The sequence below is a fragment of the Thermobia domestica genome, chromosome 3 (assembly GCF_964235325.1).
Source record: "Thermobia domestica chromosome 3, izTheDome1.hap1.1, whole genome shotgun sequence".
NCBI lineage: Eukaryota > Metazoa > Arthropoda > Insecta > Zygentoma > Lepismatidae > Thermobia > Thermobia domestica.
This window is the reverse complement of record NC_137456.1, coordinates 133570390-133584881: the sequence shown is the minus strand read 5'-3', so window position 1 is coordinate 133584881 and position 14492 is coordinate 133570390.

Here is a 14492-nt window from a genome sequence, read left to right as displayed (position 1 = left end):
TTATGCTAGATTTGGGCAGGATGCTAAAAGCAAGATGCTAGATGCTAAAGATGCTAGATGCTAGATGCTGTGCCTGTGTGCGTGATAAAACGTAAATGTATCCGTATAATTAAGGGATTTTTTTTTCTTTCTTAAAATAAAAACTACAATTTTAGTCCATCTCATATCTGCTAAGGAGGTAGCGGACCAAAAATAGATACTGTTTATTAAAGGTCGTTAACAGCAGGGGTTTCATTCAGTCAGAGGGAAAAAAAAAAAAGAATAATTGGAAGTTTCTATATTCGTTCGAACTGCGATATACTTCTTCCTATTATTTTAAGACCCATTTCCTTGCCATTTGTCTGCATCAGAAAGGAAACGCCAAAAATCACTAGAATGTGCAGATTTACCCAAAGTACGTACTAGATCACTAGTTCAATAGCAAATCACTAAATCTAGTACGAAATTACTAAATGTGGCATCCCTGCTTTTGACCACATGTTCATAAACAGTTTTTCATGTTTCGATGAGTAGATTCACCTCCCAAATGCTGTGAACAGTGCACCCTCTATACATACATATATACATTAGAGATCTGCAAGAGCCGAATTTTTCGGCCCGAGCCTAATCCGGCTCGAATGTAGCTAGGCCCGACCCAGCCCCATGCAGGCTCGGAAAATTTTGGAAATTTTTGTCCCAAACCCGGCCCGGCCCAAATTAATAGTGGAGCCAACTCGCCCAAGCCCGGCCGGTCACTAGGGTGAACAATTAATTCTCTATATAGAAAAAGTTGAGCCGCTAAGCAATACAAACTGTAAACGTTGCATTGTTTGTAATACCTTTCACTCCTCGTTAGTTTTATTGCAATTATCATTTAACTAGAGTCAATAATTATTAAAGAACTACAAATAATCGCCCGAACCCAGCCCTACTTGAAGCGCCGGCCCGCCCTAACCCAGCCTGGGCTAAGGAAACAGCAGAGCTGGACCGCCTGAGCCCGAACCGTGCAGTGCACTAATATATATAGAATAAAGTAGCCAAATCCGGCACCCCAGTTTGTTTTTCAGTCCTATAGAATTAAATTAGAATTTGTCATTTTTAAGTATTCAATATAAAAAGTTAAACAAGTTTCTTATGTTCAGTTGGCAGTAGAAAGTTGATAAGCCTAACGTGGTTGAAGCTATAAAGTTTTTTCTGAAACCTATCAAATTCATGAGTCTGAAAAAAGATAGCCTAAATCAGCATCCTCGTATATTACTAGCAGTGAGTTACCTAAAAATTACCAAATAAACTGAAGAAAATTAAATATGAACAGATAAGGACGTACCATGACTTTATTTCAGAAAATATAAATAATTTGACTGATAAAACACATAAAAATGTTGAAGAAATATAAACATTTTTATTTTCATTGTATGTATGCGCTTCTTGCGTAAACGTTCAATATAATTATGAAAACTGTTCAATAAACAAACAAACAAAAAGCACCAATCACAATCATCGGGAAACGTCACATATGTAATCGTCTTTGTCAGCTCCAATACATTCAACATGTGCCCAGTCTGAACACATAAGACGCATAACTCACATTTCATCATTGTCTGAACAGAACATACATGAAACATCATTTTCTGGTGAAGCAGTGTATTCAATGAGAATTTCAAGTGTTGAAAAGAGAGCTGAATTCTGAGATATTGAGCGTTCTTTCATCACGTTTCCTTCGATCTCACAGCAGTTATGGCCTCAGTCATATTTTCTTTTGGCCAATTGTGATTATAGTGCGTGGTTTTCTTTCCGTTTCCCTAATTAAGGCGGCTTCTTTTCGGCGCTGCAACAATGAAAAACTCCCTCAGAACTCGAGCAACTCTATTTCATTTTATATAGGTCTATAGCCTATAAAGATTAGAAGCTATAGGGTGTACTAATGACATATATGCCATTAAAGAGGGTGCCGGTTTAGGACTCCAAAAGGGGTGCCGGATTAGGATTTCAGCACATGGCGGAAACAAACGTAATAGTTTCGCAATTAAAGCTTATAATGCATTACTAAACACGTATTTACTAACTTTGTAGTTCCTTAATTAGCTACTATAATGAAAATTTTGCCTACTCATACTCATTTATCGTGAAACTTCAGATTTCTCTGACACTACCAAAACTTGCAAGTCACTCAAATCACAATGCCTACTGATTCTCAGCCCCCAAACTGTGTAGGATTACTTTCTAATATCAGCGCCTTTTCTTAATCGGAGTAAGTAATGTGCCCAGCACAACACTTGGCTGTTTACGCTTCACAGAGACGCTAGAGACTGAGGCGCCGGATTAGGGATAGGGGGCTGATACTGGTAACTTTCCTCTCTCTCTCTCTTTCTCTCTCTCTGTATGTACGTATGCATGTATAATCTCCAACATATTTAAATTAGAAAAATGTTTCAGAAACATTTCCGGTAAAATTCATTTTAGGTATAACAAGGAATATGTACTTTTATTGTAACTGAATAATATATTATGAGAATAATGTAAAAGTATTTCTTTGATATATAATAAAATACTATCAGCTAAAAGCACAAACTATATTTCATAAACATGATAGTAAACAGTTTCTATTCATTTTTAATATCTGTTTTAACTTTTTTAATTAAACATTAGATAAAACATTCTGAAAATAATTCTAAAATACTGTATGAAAATATTTTATTTAACCCTAGGAAGTCCAAGGGAGGGGGCTTCTCGAACCCACTCGTTTGTATTTCTTGAAAAAACCCCGTCGTAAGTCTTGATTAAAATATTGAGAATTTTATTTGTTGTCTATTATTACTTCTTTGATAAATCCACATCATTAATGTGCGTTATTATTTAGTAACTTGTAAATTAAAAATTATTTCTAAGTAGTGGGCTCATCGAACCCCCTCCTTGGACTTCCATGTGACATATTTTCTACAAGTATATTTCCTGAACTTAGATTTTTTCGTTTGTATTTAACAAGGATTGTGTTCTTATGTTGGGAAACAAGATATCAGCCACGAGTAAGTTCTGAATGCTTATTCTATATTCATTTGTTGTTAGATGGCATTATGTGAATTATAGTATGTTATACTGGGGGTTCGAGGAGCCTCCCCTTGGACCTACTTGAGACAAAAAACATTCTTGGACTTCTTAGGGTTAAGTTACAGGAGAAGGTAACAAAAACATTTCCATACAAAATTAATAGGCGTTTTAAAAGTATTTCTGGAAAATATTTCTCATATTACGAACGAATTTATTTTTAAAATATTCGAAACATTTTTAAAATTATATTTCATACGTTTTCTCGTAACAATACAAAAGATTGCAGGTAACACGTTGGCCAACATTTGTAAAATCTATGGAATATATTTCCTATTTTTTTATATCATGTATGTAAAACATTTTTAGTATTACTTTGAAAACATTTTCTCTCTCAACATTGAAAACATATTACATTACATTTAACACAATAGTAGAATTTGTGAAAATTTTCCTTAGATTATTTTCCTTGTAACGTTCTAAAAATATACTTATTGTACTTCATAAAATTTTTTCCAAACATTTTTAAAAAATATTTCCGGTAAATATTTGGGATATTTCTCAGATATAACAAGGAATATATTTTCTCCAGTAACGGAAGAGTATATTCTGAAAACAATGTAAAAATATTTCTATAATATATCAGAAAATGTTGTTCACTAAAAACACAAAATATTTTCTAAAACATAACAGAAAACATTTTCTATTCATTTTTAATATGTTTTCTTTTCCCTGTTTTAAAGTTTTATATTCAAAATTCGATAAAATATTCTGGAAATAAGACTAAAATATTGTACGAAAATATACCGTTTAAGTTATAACAGAAGGTTACCAAAATACTTTTGTTAAAATCAAGTAAACCTTTTTAAAACATTTCTGAAAAATATTTCTTATATTACGAAAGAATTTATTTTTAAAACATTCTAAACGTTTTAAAAATATATGTTCAATATGTTTTCTTGTAAAAATAGAAAATATTGCAAATAACCTATTAGAAAACATTTTTCAAATATATGGAATATATTTCCTTTCATTGTTTCCCATATCATATATTAAAAACATTTTTATTATCATTTCGAAAATATTTTCCTTCTCAACAGTAAAAACATATTAGATTACATCCAATAAAATATTTCTAATACATTTTGTGAATATTTTCCTAGATATACTTTCCGGCTAACATTTTCAAAATGTACTTTCGGTAATTTCTAAACTGTTTTCTAAACATTTTTGGGAAAATATTTTCCGGAAATATTCGGAATACATTAGGGAAACCAGCATGGAAATCTCCAGAGAAGGAAAACCTTTTGGAAACCAAGGAAAATATTTTCTTTTGGTTGAGAAAATATTCCTTGCTGTGTGGGTACAAGCACACGTTAATGATTGATACACTATCTTTACACGAGAGGAGAAAAAATATTATAAATTTTGAGTGAAATATAGATTGTTTCGCCGAAATATTATAGATTACCTTCGAGGCCTTTTCTAATACATTAAAAGTTCGTGCACGTTATTTCACGAAGATGGATGCTGGTTTCTGGTCACTCCTGCTGGATTCCCTATCCTTGGTTCCCGCGGAGGTCCCATTATCTTCACATTTAATGAGACGTATGTCCAACGTTGGCCTCGCTTTTCTTCCCATTAAAGCGAGACTTCCTGGAACTCTGGAGTTTCGCCTCGTTGATCTTCTCGAAAGGACTGTAGCTTTCTTACTGCTGTGACAAGTCCTTCTTGCAGTAAGAAGCTAGTCTTTAGGGAAAATTTTATTGTTCCCATTATCACGGTGCACATGTTTTGGTTTACTGGCGTAGTCAATCTCTTGTTCCGCCTAACTAACGCGATTCAGCCCGTTAAGTGGCTTATAAGCGTCTAAATAAGTTTCATCACCCTAATACAAAAGGGAAGATGACACTGACTCTATGCTAGTCCGCATCACTTGTCAAACGATAGATCGCAGTTTCGTTTTTCAAAGGTTTCAAGTTCTTGCACTCATGCCGAAATACTAACACATCTTAAAAGTTCCTAAATTTGTATTAAAACTATTAACGTTTGGTGCTAATGTACATTCTAGTCTTTGGTGAGTCTCTTTGAACTGATAGCGTTAAATAGTCTCCTCTTTGCTTATAACGCAAAGCAAGAACGAAGCACCGAGAGCTATTTCTCGTCTCGAAGTCAAATCACGAATCTCTAATATACTTGGAGAGCACGACGAGCGTTACTTCTCTTGTCGATGTCCAAGCACCGAATCTCCTTGTCTCTCCGCTGCTATTCTCTTTTAACAACGCACCTGTTGTTGCAAAAGTTTGGGTTCGCCTCTCACCTACCAATTTCGTTATGGCGGGGGTGTTTCGGCGAGAGGGAGTTTTTACCACAGGTCCTTCCTGACCCGATTACTACACCTTGCGTGCTTCTCTCTTTAATTGCACAAAACTGATATTTGATACTTAAATTCTATCACTTGCACTGTAGTCTACAAGGATCAAACTTTCAAACGATATGCAATACTTATTAAAACTTTCAAAAATAAATACACAAATTAACTATAAACACTATTTACACCTCTTGAGGTTGAGATTTCTACATTCTTCCTCTAGGTTTAGGTGGTGCTGCCACCTATCGGATTTTCTCGTAGGCATTTCACCTGCATGAGGGGCTTTTGTAAACTGATATAGCCACCAAGTTCATTGTTTTAGGTGAATTAACCATTTGTCGATATGTAACGCATTAAAACAAACAATTATATATATAAATACACATTCTGTAAACATGCTGTCATTTCGTGGATACTCATTACTAAATGATTTTGTTGACGTTAGCGCTGGTTTTCTACCCAGGACGTCCTCTGCTTTGACATGATCATCGTCGCTCTTCCGGGTACCACGTATCTCCCCCAGATATAGACTGCTGGACTTATTATCTCGAATCGAAATAAGCCTTTCTTTTGTCAATACATAATACATACAAGAATACGGCTAAGCTATACTGCATGCTACAATTACGAAAACTTCAAGAAAATTTTTACATCAACAAAGAATTATTTGCGGAAGCATATTTACAAACAGGGGTGAAAGTTTCTACTAGGAATGCTCTCTCTCAACTTTTCTCCCTCCAAGCGGCCGAGAAGTTCAAAATTCTAGATCGGCTCTGGCTGGTGGAAAAGTTCGTTGCAAACCCAAGCCATCGCGGAAAAAGGTGTGTGAAACGGACAGTTCCGTATTTCTTCACACTTCTTTGTATTGCAGATTTTCACATGTATACACGAACTCCAGCGAACATTTCCAACAATAGCTGTTCTCGACATCGTGTCTCCTGGTTACAATGTCTCCTACTGTAGTAATATTATCAGTCATACCTTTTGTATTACTTTAGGTACATGAGCTCTAGTCATATGCACATACACTTTGCTTGATATGGTTAGCAACAATGCACCATGTGCTGCAAACCAAGCGTATTATTTTCCCTGTAGACAAAGACTCTCGTTTTTAAAACCTTTTTTTCTATGCTGCGCTTACTAAGAGAGCTGAGTTCTGCAACTTCGTATCTGTTCTCATATATCACTAGGCTTCGGATTTTGCATATTTGCATGTTTTTTTCCTGATGTGATATTGATATGCTCTTTAAACAGAAATTCGTTTCAGGTGTTTTGGGGTAAAATAACAGTGTTTTATAGTGCATATATTTGCATATTTCGGAGGTTAGTGCATGTTTATGTCGTTACTGCATATAAATGCATATCTAAAGGAACAACCAAATTGATAATTTTTATCGTCCAACAAGTTTCCTCATAAATGGAATTACAAGTTTCTAATATAAATTAGACTCAAGAACTTAAAATGGTTGATTGTTGTCGGTTTAGAATATCTTCCAAGGTCATGTGAAAGAATAACAAAAGGGTGAGTGATTCATCCTCCCGGCAATGATGCGTGACAGTCACTTTTTTGAAAGAAGATATAAATAACGGTGTCAAATCACCCACAACAAAATTTCAAAGTCATCCATCTCAGAAGTTGAAGTTGTTACTGTTGTGTGTGTATGTGTGTGTCTGTGTGGATTTGAAATTGCGTGGTCTTGTGGCAGTATAAGAATGCCAAAAGAAAAATCTGGGTCCATTTAGTTGTAGTGCGACATCTTTAATTTCGAATTTTAACTAGCTCAGAATTTTGTCCAATTTTTGTCCACCCAAGAAAGAAATTTGTACCATTCAAATAAACGAGGGAGGGCCATTTCAAAATTTGTCCTCATCGATCACCTGTAGTGCGGCATCTTAAAACTTGAATTTTAACTACCTCAGAATTTTGTTCAATTTTTTTGTCCTTTTTAGTCCACCCAAGAGAAAACTGTGTACCATTCAAATAAACGAGGAAGGACCATTTCAAAATTTCGGCCACTTCAATCACCTGTAGTGCGACATCTTAAAATTCGAATTTTAATCAGCGCAGAATTGTGTCGAATTTTTAAACATTTTAGTACCACCAAGAATAAATTCTGTACCATTGAAATAAACCAGGGACGGTCATTTAAAATTTGGCCACTGAAATTATCTGTAGTGAGACATTTTCAAATTCGAATTTCAGCTATCTTGATGGTACAAAAATCTAAAAAAAAAAGGGAAATTCTAAACTAGTTAGAATTCGAATTTAAAGATGTCACACTACTGGTGATTGAAGTGGCCAAAGTTTTGAAATGGCCCTCTTTTGTTAATTTGAATGGTACCATTTTTATGGTACAAAAATGTAAGGAAATTGGGCAAAATTCTGAGCTAATTAAAATTCAAATTTGAAAATGTTGCACTACAGGTGATCGAAGTGGCCGAAAATTTAAATGGCCCTCCCTCGTTTATTTGAATGGTACATTTTTTTCCTTGGGTGAACAAAAATGGACAAAATTCTGAGCCAGTTAAAATTCGAATTTGGAAATGTCGGACTACATGTGATCGAAGTAATAAAACTATACAAGTGTAACAATATACACTTCTCCCTCATACCTATTCTGTCTATCAATACAAAACTTGGTACACACATTTCTTATCCCCTATACTATTTTTCGAGATACATTTAGATTGTCTGCTATTACCCGAGGCCACTCCAGATGGGTCCAAAGTTGATGGGAGGGATTTTTGGAGGGAATTTTCCCAACATTTTCTCATCTGCTCAAATGCATTATGGGCCCCAATACATAGCACCTCTGGAAAGCTTGTTTCATGCTGAAGAGAATGAACTATAAACCATGATTTTCCAGTGAACAGTGTTGATGCAGTAGCTATTTCACTGCGATTTTCTGTATACCAACGGAGTTAATGGACCACAGAGACTTATTCCATTGTCCATGATACCTAATTTTTTGTGCATGAACATATCTTTATGTTTATCGAATAGACTAGGTTTGATTCGGATGTCCGGATGGCACGTTCATGTCCGTTCCTTGTTAGCTAGTTAAAATTCAATTTTGAAGATGTCTCACTACAGGTGATCGAAGTGGTCGAAACTTTTAAATGGCCTTCTTTTGTTAATTTAAATAGTACAATTGTTTTCTTCGTTGGACAAATTTCCTGAGCTAGTTAAATTCAAATTTGATGTTGTCGCACTACGAGTGATCGAAATTTGTAAAAGGCCCTCTTTAATAATTTGAATGGTATAATATTTTCTTGGGTGGACAAAAATTGGACAAAGGTGTCCCACTACAACTAAATGGGCTCGAAAAATCTTCTAGATGTTATCTTCTGAAGCAATAGATTGAAGCTGAGAAACATTAACAATTCAACATGAAAATATATTTTGCAAAGTGTATGCTAAACAAGTAATACTTTCAAAGTGAGTAAGCTTGTTTTCAGAAAAGGACATTTCTATTTTGTTCGACAGCAAAAGCTCAAACTTCAGCAACTTAACTTTTTTTCTTCTTCTTCTTATATTTTCATAGCAGTTTCAAGTCTGGTAAAAAGTTTACGCAACTATAAAACAGCCTAGATGTAGCTTCCTTTTTGCATACTTGACAGAGTTCATCCCAAAGAAACCGTTGAAAAATGTATTTCGGGAAGAAATGAACAACCTTTTCAAAAATGAGCTCTAAATATGAGAGTATTTAAATATAAGCTTGTGTGGCTTTCATACACACCTCTGTCTTCAAACGTAAATTCCTTACTAAGTCTTCAGTTATGTTTTCGATAACTTTCCCTTCTTCCCATTTATTCCTTGTTCAAATAACTTTATTCCATTTAAAGTATCAATATTATAGTCTAAATTGTAAATTATTGCCGTTTGAGAGGACAATGTTACGGCAGCAGAAAATTGGATACAAAAACTAATTTCAAGTGGATTTATTTTCTTTTAAACAAGAACATAAGGGATTTTAATATAGATTTTTATTACAGTAAAAATTGCCTTCAACAGACCCTTTATTAAACGAAATTTTATTTTAAACGGAAATATTTCACGATCCCATGAATTTAAAGGTAAAAAAAATGTGTTAAATTCTCTTGATTCGGCGGAACCTGTGTTGCGAACAACGGATATTAAAATAAACTTTTTAACAGAAAGTTTCAAGTTCCGTAATACAGTGTTTAAATCTTTTTTAAACATTCTGTAAGAGTTTAGGTATATAAACTGCGTTGTCTGTAAAGATCTTCGTTTACTTGTTACCCTACACATTTACTCTTGAGTCCACCACCATGTAAGGCTCTAGATACCGTGCGAATTTTTGAACGAAGTGCAATTTACATAGTTACCTGCAAATACCAATAGCGCATTCTCTAGCTGCTCTAGAGACAGGAACAAGGAGCATAATATACACAATAAATCAAAAGGGAGCCAAAAGTAGAGGGAGGAGCACTGAAAAGGGCATACAGGGTGTCTACTAAAATTCCAAAATGAAATTTCGTGACTTTTTTGTGACCTTTCTTTTATCAAACCATAAAATTTCGGAACATTCTCAAGAGCGAAGTTGGATGTGAATTGGGCCGAATTTTCATGCGTGCGATTTGGTAACGATTTTGTAGCGTCTAAAGCCGACCATAGACATCTTTGGTTGTGAATTTTGATGTTTTGTAGAACAAAATTTTCCAGTCTGTACGTATATTTGTACAGATTTTTAAAAAATCGTGACCCAAAAGCTAAATTTCTTGACTTTCGTGACCGTTTTCTCATTTCGAGACTTTCGTGACTTTCGTGACCGATAGACATCCTGGCATAGCATCTACTTCTTGTCTTGGTCTTTGAAACCGTATGTAGGCTTTTTTGTTTACTGTAAGTTTTATGTGTATTAATTCGTAACATAAATAAATAATATAACTGAATACGTTAGGCCTATATACAACATTTATTTTATCTCACTATGTCCATTATATGTATGTACCTTATTTATTTTTTTAAGCATAGAGCTATCTTGGTTAACTTTGAAACCTTTAACGGAAATATTTGCGAGTCCTGTTCAATTTCGCTAGGCAGGTTTTATGTGGTTATACCAGAAATGTTTATTTACTTCTCTTAGTATATTTATTCTTTATTCACAGACTAGCAGCGTTCACCCCGCTTCGCTGGGGTCACCCCGGAACGCAATAAACTTTGTTACTTAGATAATTTTTACTTTTTCGCTTTCAAGTGATATGATAAAAACCATAGAAGATTGGAGTAAATGTTAACATTATATCGCCTGTCATTTATGTTAACCCGCCGAGTGACACGGTCATGTGGGTTGCATATAAATACGGTTAGATTTAGCTATGATGAGCTAACAAAGGATTTGTACGTTATGGACACTTGAATGGTCAATTATCTCAAGACACTGGTAATTGAAAATTAAAGTGATATGATAAAAACCATCTAGGGTCCAAATCTTAATAACCCCCCAAAAATGAAAGAAATTGGTTCAGCCGTATTAGCGTGATGAGCTAACAAAGGATTTGTACGTTCTCTTTTATATATATAGAAGATACTTGGCGCATTATTTGTAAAACAATGACGGATCCAGGATATGATCAAGGGAGGGGCTAAACCATAGTTTGTAGCTTTATCCAGTGTTAAGCAGGATTGAAATACATTTTATCCAATTTATACCTGAGCGTCAAGGGGGGTCCTTCTGTATACATACACACACACACATATATATAAATATATATATATATATATATATATATATATATATATATATATATATATATATATATATATATATATATATATATATAAGTAGATGTATTTTAATTTCACATACTGACTGTGAACTGTTTGAACCCAAAGAAACCAAATTTATTTAAGAAGCCTTGGACGCTTGCGGAGCTGAAAACATTAAAGCGACCTTGCGTTTGTCAATACTAATTGCAGTTCATAACGAGATTAGAAGAGCGATGATTAGGACTTTGCAGTGCATTTGAGCTGTTTGATTCAATAACGAAGCAGACGCCCCCAAGACCAATCGGAGAAGCATTTCTTCGAAACGCACATTCAATAAACGCGAAAAATTCTGGCATAAAATTCTTGTCTAATGTGAATAAAGTGTTCCTGGGAACAACGACGCACAGATTTCAGATCTATCGGGGAGTAACATTGTTTCTTTGAAATACTGTCCCTTAACGACCCGTGACACGGAAGGAACATTTTCCATGTACAGTAATTATTTTAACAAGTAAATGAAAGTTTTAGCAAGAAAGCACCGAAAACTACATAGTTGTATATTGTAGCATGAATGGATCATTGTTATACACAAATATATGTAGTTTAAGTAATACAGCCTTTTTCTCTAAAGATAAAAAAATCCTCATTTAACCTTAGCTTTTGATTGGTGCATTTTACAATTTTTAGTGCATATTTGCATATTTTCAGTGCATATTTTCGTGATTTTTAGCGCATATTTGCATGCATATTTTGCCGTTTTTTAGTGCATATCGATCCGAAGTCTATATATCACTAGCAAAACTTTACATTGAAATTATGATTAATAAAATATCTCATTTAAATTCTTCACACACATCTAAATTCTATAAAACAACAATAATAATACACATATAAATCAACTTAAATCTACATTATTACTTCCACAACTAATCCTTTATTTAACTACCTAAATCTATGTTCAAAATATTTATACGGAAAATAAACATTATCCCTTATGCAAATTAATCTAAATAATTATATGCACAAGTTATATATTACAAGATACACTGATTTACATATGCTTTTGTATGCCCTATACAATATATATATATATATATATATATATATATATATATATATATATATATATATATATATATATATATATATAGTCGAGGTTTTACTTATTAACTACCTTGCTTTATGAATTAGATACCCCCCAATGCTAATCCTCATGTTATCCAGAAACTTCTATTCTTCTGTGAAATTTCCCAAACCATTATATGCAAGTGTCGATTCATTGTTATGAACAAAAACTTTGGCTCACTTCTTGCGAGGAAATCTTTATATACCTTATTGCAAGACTGTACCAACAACAATAACACTGTTAAGACACTACTACTTAACTTTAAAATCAAATAATCTTTTGCGTTAGTAGCTTACATCGGATATCTTGTCATCTGTTAAAGGAACAAGAAGGTGAAAAGAAATATATATCTGCTTCCAGGCATGGTTTTCTTCACTTCTTTTTTTGCAATCCAATTACTCACAATGCGACGGTACAATATAAGATTTCTTATATTATATTTCAATCATTTGTGAAAATAATTTGCTAAAATATTGGGGCCGTGGGTATCAAATTCTTAAATAGATCATTTGGATCATGGAATTGTACGTCGTTTTGAAAATTTATCAAATAGTAGCATCGCAAGTCCAAATATTGTGTGCATAATCCTCGAATGAACATAAAAAAATCTGGGATAGGTAAGCATATAAGTAAAGGTGAGAAATGATACATAATATATTTCATTATATGTAAAGAAGAAGTGTATGTAATGTATATAAAGAAATTGCTATGTAAGTGAAAAACAGTATGAGACATGTTGTTACAAGAAATATTAGTTCTACTGAAAACGAGGCAAACGCAACAATTTTTTAAAAAAATAGACGGTTTTGTGTGTGATCTACTGCAGAAAACAATACACAAAATGTACAGAGATACGGAAGTTCCAACGATAGAAACGCTTCTTAAAAGACTAGAAGTATCAACTGAAGGTACGGACTATATGTTTATTTAGTGAGAAGAAACACTAGGATTACTTGTTAAAAATTTGGATATTTAGTACAAGAAGTTACAGAATCGAGAAGTTATTTTGGAATCCCCGCGGTCAGTTGCTTTAGGTTGTAAATATCTTCAAGCCCTAAACAACTATAGAGTTGCTGGCAAAAATATAACTTATCTTGAAACATGATATCATAACCATACTATGATGCAGAAAGAATTATTGTCTGGGTGTTCCAATTTCAACAAGAAAATGAATCATTCTACTTTATGCGGCAATGAAAGTGGATGGGTTCCCGGATGTTTATTTTATCTGCGAAGAATATTGCTTCATCATCTACCAATTACTACTAAGATATGTCATCCGAGCTTTTCGAAAGATGGTTTAAAAAATAGTTGATAAAAATTTACCAAAGAATAAGGAGTGCGTAATTGTAATAGATAACGTTAGCTATCATTCCTGTCAGTTAGAGGAAACCGCAAATAACAATACGAAAAAAGTTAATATATTTTCATTCATGGAAAAGTAGCATTTTTCATCAACCTATTCCTACAAAAGAGAAATTGTTAGGTTTATCAGACGTTCACATGTCGAAAAGAGGCATATAGTAGATACGAATTCTAGCGAAGTTGGAAGTGCACCAAGTACTCAGACTGTAGCCCTATTTTCGTGTGTTCAATCGGATAGAAATGAAATGAAGTTCATTAAAGGGATAAATTGTTTCGCATAATAAAACCCGCGAGTGATTCGAGTGGAAACATTGTTCAACACTGTGGAAAGTGTATGAAACATTGTGTTAAAATAGAAGAAAAGTTGACACAAATGTAACGATACTCAAAATCGTTATACATAGTGATAATATTAGTGACAGGGACGAAAGAGATGATGGGATGAAACCGTAATAGTGTTTTGTAAAGGGTACAATAACATGATCTCTTTTATGGATGTTTACACTTAGTCGATTTAGTCGCACGACTAAATCGACTCGCTGCATTTGCAACTAAATCGAAGCAACTAGGCCGAATCAGATTGATGGATGTGTTCAATTATTTCAACCACAGAAAATAGAACGTCTTTTAATTCATTTGCCAGTCGATTAGTCGCCTTCGATCAACAAGCGATTAAGTTGAAGTCTCTTTTACACGGTCGATTAAGTTGAAAGTGACGTCAATTCAACTGAATCGAACGCAAATCGACTAAGTGTAAACGCCCCATTAGGGCCGAGCATTTAATTGATGCATTTAGTTCATTTATAATCTAGTGTATTCTTTAAATGCTTTGTTACTTCAATTAACAGCTGTAATATTAATGTAATTAAACA